Source organism: Opisthorchis viverrini, assembly GCF_000715545.1.
Source record: "Opisthorchis viverrini unplaced genomic scaffold opera_v5_247, whole genome shotgun sequence".
NCBI lineage: Eukaryota > Metazoa > Platyhelminthes > Trematoda > Opisthorchiida > Opisthorchiidae > Opisthorchis > Opisthorchis viverrini.
The window spans coordinates 744,450-753,521 of record NW_008751901.1 but is presented as its reverse complement, the minus strand read 5'-3'; positions in this window follow the sequence as shown (position 1 = coordinate 753,521).

Genomic DNA, 9,072 nt, shown 5'->3' with positions numbered 1-9,072 from the left:
TCAGCTGGACGGATAATAGTCGAACTGAATGTGAGCCAAGTCCGTGTGATGTTGGTCACGGCACCAGGCTCAAATCTGAAGCTCGAAGGGTTGATGAGGCTGGTAAGCAAGTAAATGGCAACGCCTGAAAATAATCGGTACGTGTAAGATGCACTCAGAGAAAGTTGATAGCACAGTCTTCATGTTGTGAAAGACCAGTGCAGCCGAGAACGATATTTTACTAGGGATAGTTTAAAGCTGTCACCCAAGGTTTGTCGCTGAACTCAGCCAGGGTATTGGGTTCAGTAGTTGGCATTTAACGGAAAATGGTCGAAGAGATGTTCACTACTAGGTGATCAGGCGGTCTGGGGTATGCTTTGCTTGGAAAGAGATGAGAAGTAACAATAACTGTAGGCACTTTCACTAATCAAGTGCGGTAAGAGAATACAAACTGGAGTTACCCGTCAGTAGCACCCTATTCATTGATATTTGCTCTCTACGGATGCCTTGGGACCGGTTGGTGAGTCAAAAGTTTTCACATTTAGGCTTTTAGTAACAGAAATTTGTTGAAGGGCCTTTTGGTGCGTAAAGAGATTGTTCCTAATGGATGTGTATCAAATGGGGAAAACTTCAGATCGGAACGACGTGTGTTTTTTGTCGAGGATGGTATGTGAATAGTTGTGCATATTCTCTACACGGCTGTGGTTAGTGTTAGGTTTAGAGAAGCAGTAAACGCACTGTAGTGCGCAATGAAACAAAAGGGAAGGAGAGTGGGGCTGGCTTGAGCATACTGTGTCCCATTCGGAAGGAGGCTAGGATACCCATGCAGGTTAGTTGTATGTTTGTTTCAGGCCCTCAGAATCCGTGCATTCGCAAACGCACAGAATGTGGTGGGTACCTTAGCAGTCCAATGAGGCAGGGCAGGAACTAAGTTTAGAAAGCTATTATTCTGCTTCGGGATAATCATTGGTCGAGATATGTAACCAGTTGGGGCACAAGCCTAATAGATCATGATCATACACACATATATATACATATATACATATACATATATATATGTACATACATTTTTTGGCGGCAGCAGAGGCTGAGGGAGTCAGTAACGGATACGGTTCAGTATGAAGATTGGCTCATTATCATGTTTATGGGATCCTGAGTTGAAGGTAAAGTGGAATGCGACCTGGCTACAATTATTCGGATAAGTTCACGGTCCAGCTTTATGAAAGCGTACCGAGAGCTCCTAAATTCCTGATGACAATGGGGAGGATTCCACTTAGTTCCTTGTTGAAAAATGTCAGTATCGTCCACCAATGAACAGCTGTGTCAGTGTTACTCAGTAACCAGGTCATTAATACAGTTAAGGAACTAGCTTCCCTAAAGCACCACTAGCAGACCTGTGTATTGACGGAGAAGCAATGAATTTCACTATCCGTGTACAGTCAGACAGGCTAGATCGGAACAAGGAGAGGAATGAGTTGTCAATACATGACAAGGAAAACTTTTGGAAAGAATGTAGTACCCGGTTTGGAGCTTCTCGTATGTCTAGGTCATAGGTACAACAACCATGACTTCGTTAATCTACAGGAATCGAACTGGCGTGAAGTACATCATATTTGGACGACTTCTTATTGCAGAAGTTCAAATCGGCTTTGGGTAGCGGACATTAACTGAGCACCTTAGGCAGTATGCTTTCAGAAATAAGATGAATGTTGATCAACAATTATTTAGACAAAATTCTAAGTGTTGTGGCGGATATGATTGGCTAATACATAATGGTTCGTAGCACTATTGTGAAGTAGAACGGGAACGTTTTCTTCACGAGTAGAAAATTGGTTAATACTCAAGGGAGAACGAGGACTTCCTGTAAGAGGTCCGGTTCACTTCGATTACCCAAAATGGAGAGGCTCAAAAACATCCTAAATGCGAGATTCAGCTGGGTTCCAGGTGAGTCTCCCGTCAAGGTTCAAGTGGTATGCAACTGAGTGTATTTCGCTAACTGGAGAGTTGGTAGCTCTGTTAGGAATTTAATGGACAGTACGATAGGAGGTGCTTGGTCAAGTGAGATATCTGTTCCGTACAGAGCAAGACTCGTGGGGGAGATGGAGGCTGAGTGAGTTACCGAAATAGAATTATACTGCCTCACAGATTACAGAGAGTATTCATAGTCGCCCTGTTCAGAGGTTTAAGGTGAGTAGTATGTTGCTGGCTGGAGCTCCGATAGTTGATCAGGTATAGCCAGTGAGACCAGTTCCCACTGAAGATATCTGAGGGTATTTCTTGTTTGTACTTTGCTAACCATTTTGCATACCAGTACCAAAACACATGTATTTTTCACTGTGATGATGTCATGATTTTAGGATGTTGAGCTTGTGTGTCGCTATCTTACTAACGGGGGGATTCTGAACAAAGTGAAACATTATGTACTCTGTATTGGTGCAGGTGAGAATATAAGACGTCTGGAGCCATATTAGGGTTGACTGTGGGAAAATAATCGGTTGGGCCAGGCTTTCCACAATGAGATTGTCAGTCATCAAAACTGAGGTCAATAAATTTGGGAGTTCATCTGGGTTCGCGTTGGCTGAAAAGAGTCAGCTTTCCTATAGTTAGCATCTTGTGAAAACTGTCATGGACGAGATCAGTGTTGGTTGCTTGGAGTTGCTAGGGCTCCATGATGTCTAACCGAAAGGCCACATGGAATCTACGTTGATCATAGCGGATAGCTGAACGAACCTAGCTGATGCACGTGACTAACATTTGGCTAGGGGTGCACGATTTCTAATCAACTTGCCATATGGAACACGACAAAAGTCTTCATAGGATGCTGTTTGTCCATCGTTTTCCTGAATAAGCGGAACAATTTACGCATGCGAGCAAACTATTCGCTTTCCCCGAAGGCATACATAACCGGACGCCCGGTGCCAATGCAATCCGTGTACAGCTTGTATCTACAGGCCAGATATTAGTTGCTTTGAAAACACCTCCACAAAACGGATTGTCGAGGGCGTTCCATCGACATTTACCACATCTTGGAAACGTCAAGGAAGCGCTATCAGCTGTCATCTGGAGACATCCCCCGTCTGCAGCACAAGCACGCGTCCGGTCTCCCGAGGTTTGCCAGGACCGGAGGCAGTAATTGTATATGTCCCCTGAGTCGTGAGAACCTTGCCGAATTCATCGGCCACAAACTTTCGCACTTCACACGATGACGTTCCATACTTCAGTGGAGCACACCAGATGCCCAACTCCTCTTCTGTTAGCCGTCGATTTATCACAAGCCGATCGTACGAAAACTTAGAAACCTAATGGTTGTGCTCAAGATAATGAGAGGTGACTGCAAGATAACCCCCTGCCTCCTTGGACAAAAATGCACTGGGCAACCGGCGCTTTTCATAATGTTTGTTATATAGAACACGGCTTTGGATTTTTCGACTTTCCGTCTGTCTTGAAGGTCACCTGATGCATTTTTAGTGCATCCATTCGGAAAACAAAAGGGCACTGGCACTTTTATTACCGGATAAACGCACAAATACCACGTATTTATCCTTCATGTATCCATTTGAGCCTTCTCAAATGTCATGAACATGAAAAAGAAACATGCACCAACTTCTCAAGAAACATGTGAAGCCACTTCTGAAGCCGTAGCACAACAAGTTCAAAGTCGAATGTGCGCTAAAAATTTAGAAGGGAGACTAATCAAAACATATCGCAACAAAATGAAGGTACATTATTGGGATATTGTGGTTTGAGCATACATACAACAAAATGCAACATTTTGGGGTAAAACGTTTCATTCCACTCGCAAAGGCTTTGCAGATAACAGCATCCTGCATCTAAGGCTAGGCATTTAATCAGGCCTCTACTTTCGAATTTTCCCGCTACTGAGATTTCAGCCAATTAGAGTGAAGGTGCTGTCGCAAGAAACATGGTCGCCCTCCAACTGGACATGAGTATCGTGATTCTGATTGGCAGTTTGACCAAATGGGTGCCATGACGGGAGACGCCAGAGCGGGCCGAGCCAACGGAGCACGAACGCGGATGGATAAATGGACGCCTACACACACACTCACACATATTCAAGCATTTGTAGTAGTCTGGCTACCCAAAAAACTACTTTACCAGGAGTATGTGGCGAAGAAATAAAAATAGTAACGCTAGTTTGAGTATACAATAATAAAGAGGTCAGATGGAACAGACTCACTGCGAATCGTTCTCTTTAACATGGTTCGTCGTTGGCCCAGGTCAGCGAATAAACAATAATCCACTTGTGGTGGTCCAGGGGTCTTCTTCTGAACAGTTCTCACTCATAGATTCCGAAGATAGTCTGAAATGTTTTGATAGCAGAGTTAACACATGAGACTCACGAATGACCGCTGTAAGCGTGGGCGAAATCAGAAGAGAGAGTCGGAACACGTGACCACGTTTGTATTGCACGAAATTGTACAAGTGCGCGTTTTTGTAGTTTTTCTTATTCAAACAGAAAACGGTTCTGCATTTGACAAAATACATAATGTTATAATGTAATCAAAAGAAAGGTACAAAACACCACGCATTTAGCCTCCTGGCCGGATGATCTCTACGGCGCTTCGAATAGCTGGTATGAAAGCCATTATAGAGTAAAACAAGTGGTAATCAATAAGCACACAGAAGGAGCGGGCAAATGAATAGGAAGATGATCAGGCGGTTTTGTTAGGTTGAGTTGTGGTACCAGCAGCAAACGGACGCACTTTGCGGTCAAATATATATCAAGGTGACCAGGTATCAATACCCTGGAGATCAGCCCATAAGACTTCATTTGAGGTGAAAAATTATCCGCACGATGTGGTGGTTTGAAAAGCAAAGCTGTTCTGGTTGCCACATTCTGTTTCACAATAGTCCGACAAGAAAGAAACTTGCTCGTTTATCATTGCCGTCCACCCATGCTTAGCCGGGATATCCTGTCAGATCAGAGCTTGCTCATGTTCTACTTGAGTTCACATTGATTTAGGCAATAGAAGTTTTCCTACTGCACTCACAATGCAAATAGTTTGAATTGCAAACCAATGGGATAAAGTTGGATAAGACAAATCAATGTGACCAGCTGCAGATAAGCTTTTTGTTGAGGTGGACTTGCTCACAACTCGGGGTAATTTTCCGATAATATGACGTTTGGGGGAATGTCTATATCGGCGACATGGTCGTACGCTTCCAGACATGCGTGAAAAATACCGAAGAACATAGCTTTGGCGTGGATTCTACTTGGTCTAGCTTCACCAACTTGGACGGAGCACATTCGGAACAATTTACATTACCACAAACAATCCGCACCGTCTAAAATGCACTTTTTATTCTCAGTTATGCAGTCGGGCGCAGATTCTATACACGTGTCTGATCGTCACATATGCCTGCCCACTAAATCAAGCGTTTGGTGGATCTATTTTTACAGGGGAGAAGATAATGGGAGGAGGTGTTGCTTAAGGTTAGTGGCACAGCGGACAACCAAGCCATTTTCCTCTAGAAGGACAAACGTTCCTCAGCACTGTGTGAACTCTGCACGAACACTCTCAGCAACTGTGAGTAAGGATACCGAACGGCTTTATATAACACAGTGAGGTTGGTGTCTGAAATTTTGCTTTTTTATTTTACGTTTACCACAAACGTGGTCGAATTCGGGTGGTTTTGTGTCAAAAGCTTCATGGAAGACTGTACTGCTGCCACACCAAACTTTGACAAACAGGAGTAAAGCACTTGTGAGGTTTTCTTTTCCTATGGAACCATTTCTAAATATTGCAAATGATATATTCAGGTATTTTTAAAACGTTTTCCTTGACATTTTGACCTAGAGGGGGCTTTTGAAGCAACCTAAGATATCATCTATTTGCGTTGCTGATCTACGAAGGAACCAAGAGCGAAGCAACATAAATCCAGTCAGTTCGAATAACTGAAAAACAAGAAAACGGTAACTTTGCAATATGAAACCACCGGAACGTGGTTGATATGGAAGGTTCTCGCCATTCAAACAATCGGACGTTAAAAGCTGGAGTTACCTAAAACGACATAAATTTGATTTACATAGTCTGAAAAAAATGAACAGTTGTGCAATATTTTGGGCACAGTGCGATTCAGCAGCACTGACAATTGAAGGTGTGCACTATCATAAGGTCTTCGGGAAATACACTCATTTGCAAATCAGTTTGGTTTGGGCTGTAAAAGAGTTTTCAGCAACCTTGTGAGTAGTTTCATTTGTGAAAAAATAGCATAAGGTGTTTTTGGTTAAGCAGAACCTGTAGCGAGTGGGTGATTCCAAAGTGGTATATGGTCCAAAGAATCCACTTACTTCAGTTACTGTTTTTGAATCACCACGCTTTTATGCTGATTACATCATCACTGATGGCATCATTTTTGGTTGAAAATGTGTGTGGTATAAAATTCTGGACGAACGCAGGCTGCTTTGATGGTCAATATACTGTTTGGGGAAAGCACGCATAGATGGCAGATTTGATCATCTGTGCTGATCCTCATTAGAACAAATGCATTTCGCTTTTGTTCGCACTTTTTCCCATCCTCAAGCTGAAACGAAATAAATAGCCTTGTTAACCTTGCAGCAATTGTGATGCTTATGGCTTTTGATTGGTATTTGGATAAAATCAGCAATTCCGAAACTACCCATTTGAAATAAGTGCATCTGTCTCAGGACGGTGTCCAGTCACGTATTCCGTTCCTGATGAGGGCTCTGAAATTTTTTGGATTAGTTCAACTCCACGAGTAACGGCCTGGATACATATAAGACTTTGTTAGCCTGTCGTGAGTTCAGTAATTATAGCACAAGATTTTGAATCTGCCAAAAGCTTAGGGGATAGTGAATATCACTGTATCGACATTTCAAACATTACTACAGCAAGTGCCCCTATCATGTGGAGGGATTGTGGGCGTGGATTCAATCTAAGAAGTCGCTCCACACTGGAATGCCGAAAGGCACTGTGCAGATATCTCGCACGTATTGACAATCGTCCAATGTGCAAGTCCCATGAATCCATACATTTTCAACATTCGAGCACATTGCTAGCACGTGATGCCTATATAGTTTGACCATGATCGCCTTATCAGTAGTATGATTTGTTAACACTCACAAAGGATATAGTGCCACGCATCCTTCAACTAGAAAATTCACATCAGTTAGTTGCTGGTTGGTTGGTTCGCGGCTGGAGTGATTATTGACAGATTGAAAGCTCACGATATACAATAACTCCTTTTAGAGGAAAACATCTCATTCAAAGTTCCCCACACTATCAACCTGCGATTGAATGTTCGTCCCAGTATATCACCATTCAATTTGTCCGTGTCTGATATCTCATCAACAATATTCCCCAGATTCATTTCAACCGAAAGAATATGCGTCAGACTCAATCATTTCAATGGGAAAATCCTAATATAACTTTGGCTGATTTCTGAGCACTTCACTGATGAAAGCTACAACTTGGGCACGGTTTCGGAAATGTTTGGCAATAAATCGTTAGACTTATTCCTGGGCAACGTTTGGTTTTGGCAAAAAGTGACTAGGTTATGAGATTCAAGGCGGAACACCCATCAGCTAAGTTCGTGTGCGTGGATGAACTAATATTGAGAAATCCTCTGAACTTTGGGAACTCCACCCAACTTTTTCCAATGATTCTATGTGCATTCAGAACCGCACGCCGTCACGTGTCAGCTCAGCTTATCTAAGAACACTGCATAAGCTCACAAGTTCCACGCCCTTGATCATGACCACACTATGAAGCACGGCGGTTTCCACTGCCTCGCTCATCAGCCACTATGGTGTGAATCGCAATCCCCGACATAAGACTTCCCCGCTTCTATTCTGCCTTGTGTTTTCAATGTATGTCCCACCGTCCCCAAAAGTTTGTGCTTGCAGATTCTGGTGGCCAGTTCCATTGCTGCTTGCCCTATGTAAAACCAAGTGCGCTCGTTGTAATTATTTGTATACACACAGTATCTAGTCCCCTCACTTAGGATGAGACTCTTCAGTGAATTTACCCATTCTTTATCAGAAATTTCCTGAGACGAGATAATTTCTCAATCGTTTCCAAGCCTCTGGAACGTTGGATGCATATTAGTAGCATCACTATACTACCGCCGTTTTGGTAGTAGTAGGAACGAATAGTTAAGAACCAGATTCGTGGAATCACATGTCCGAAGTAAGAGGGAATTTAATCAATTTCTGTTTGTGAACACTTTCTGTGTAACAGGTGATCTTCTCTTCCTTGGGATCCTCTGAAATATGTTCTCAAGACTTTAGATGACCAACTGATGCAAACATAAGAGGGACCTAGTGAAATGTAGGAAATTAGGATTTCAAACAAACGCAGTGAAATACAGAAGGGATTAGAGAGAAACAGAAATCAACTCGAACGAATATATGAGAAAAAACTTCCAAAACACAGAAAAACTTCGAAAACATTTACACAAATCCGTCATAAACAGGAGTTCAACATTGGCAAAGGGGGAAAACCTAACAAAATTTGCATGCAAATACGGAAAATACACACTAGACGGCAAAATTGGACGTGCAGGGTAAACAGTTAAATCCGAAATGTTGCAGACACAGTCCTTGGTTCTGTTTGCCGGGAGGCGATCCTTCAATTGCACCAGTGCAGAGCGCAGAGTGTTCTCCTTTTGGAAAACTACTCTTATGTTAGCCGTGTTTGAAATTCCTCGAATGACCTCCGATGCCCCTGGTTCATATGGAACAACAGCAGTCCCGGTTTGAGGATCTTGGTTCAGCCGACATGAGTGGTGACGAGTATCAGATAAACGCCGACTAGTCGAGTAGATCCCCGCTTGGCCGCTGAGAATGTTATTCAGACAGAAACAAGTGACGTGTCCGATGGCTTAACCAGTGACGATGTGAAAATTCTCTTGTGCTTCAAGCATCGTTTATTGAATTTGCTGTGGTTCCCCCAGTTTGCCTATAGTCTTGCCAATCGAACGTGGTCACTGGACAATTTGACGAGGTCTGTCGGCAAATATACAGGACTGAACAGTACTCGCAGTGGCAACCGCATCAGGTGGAACGCCCGGTGATCAGTACTACCAGAGTTGGAACTGCATAAATTGAAT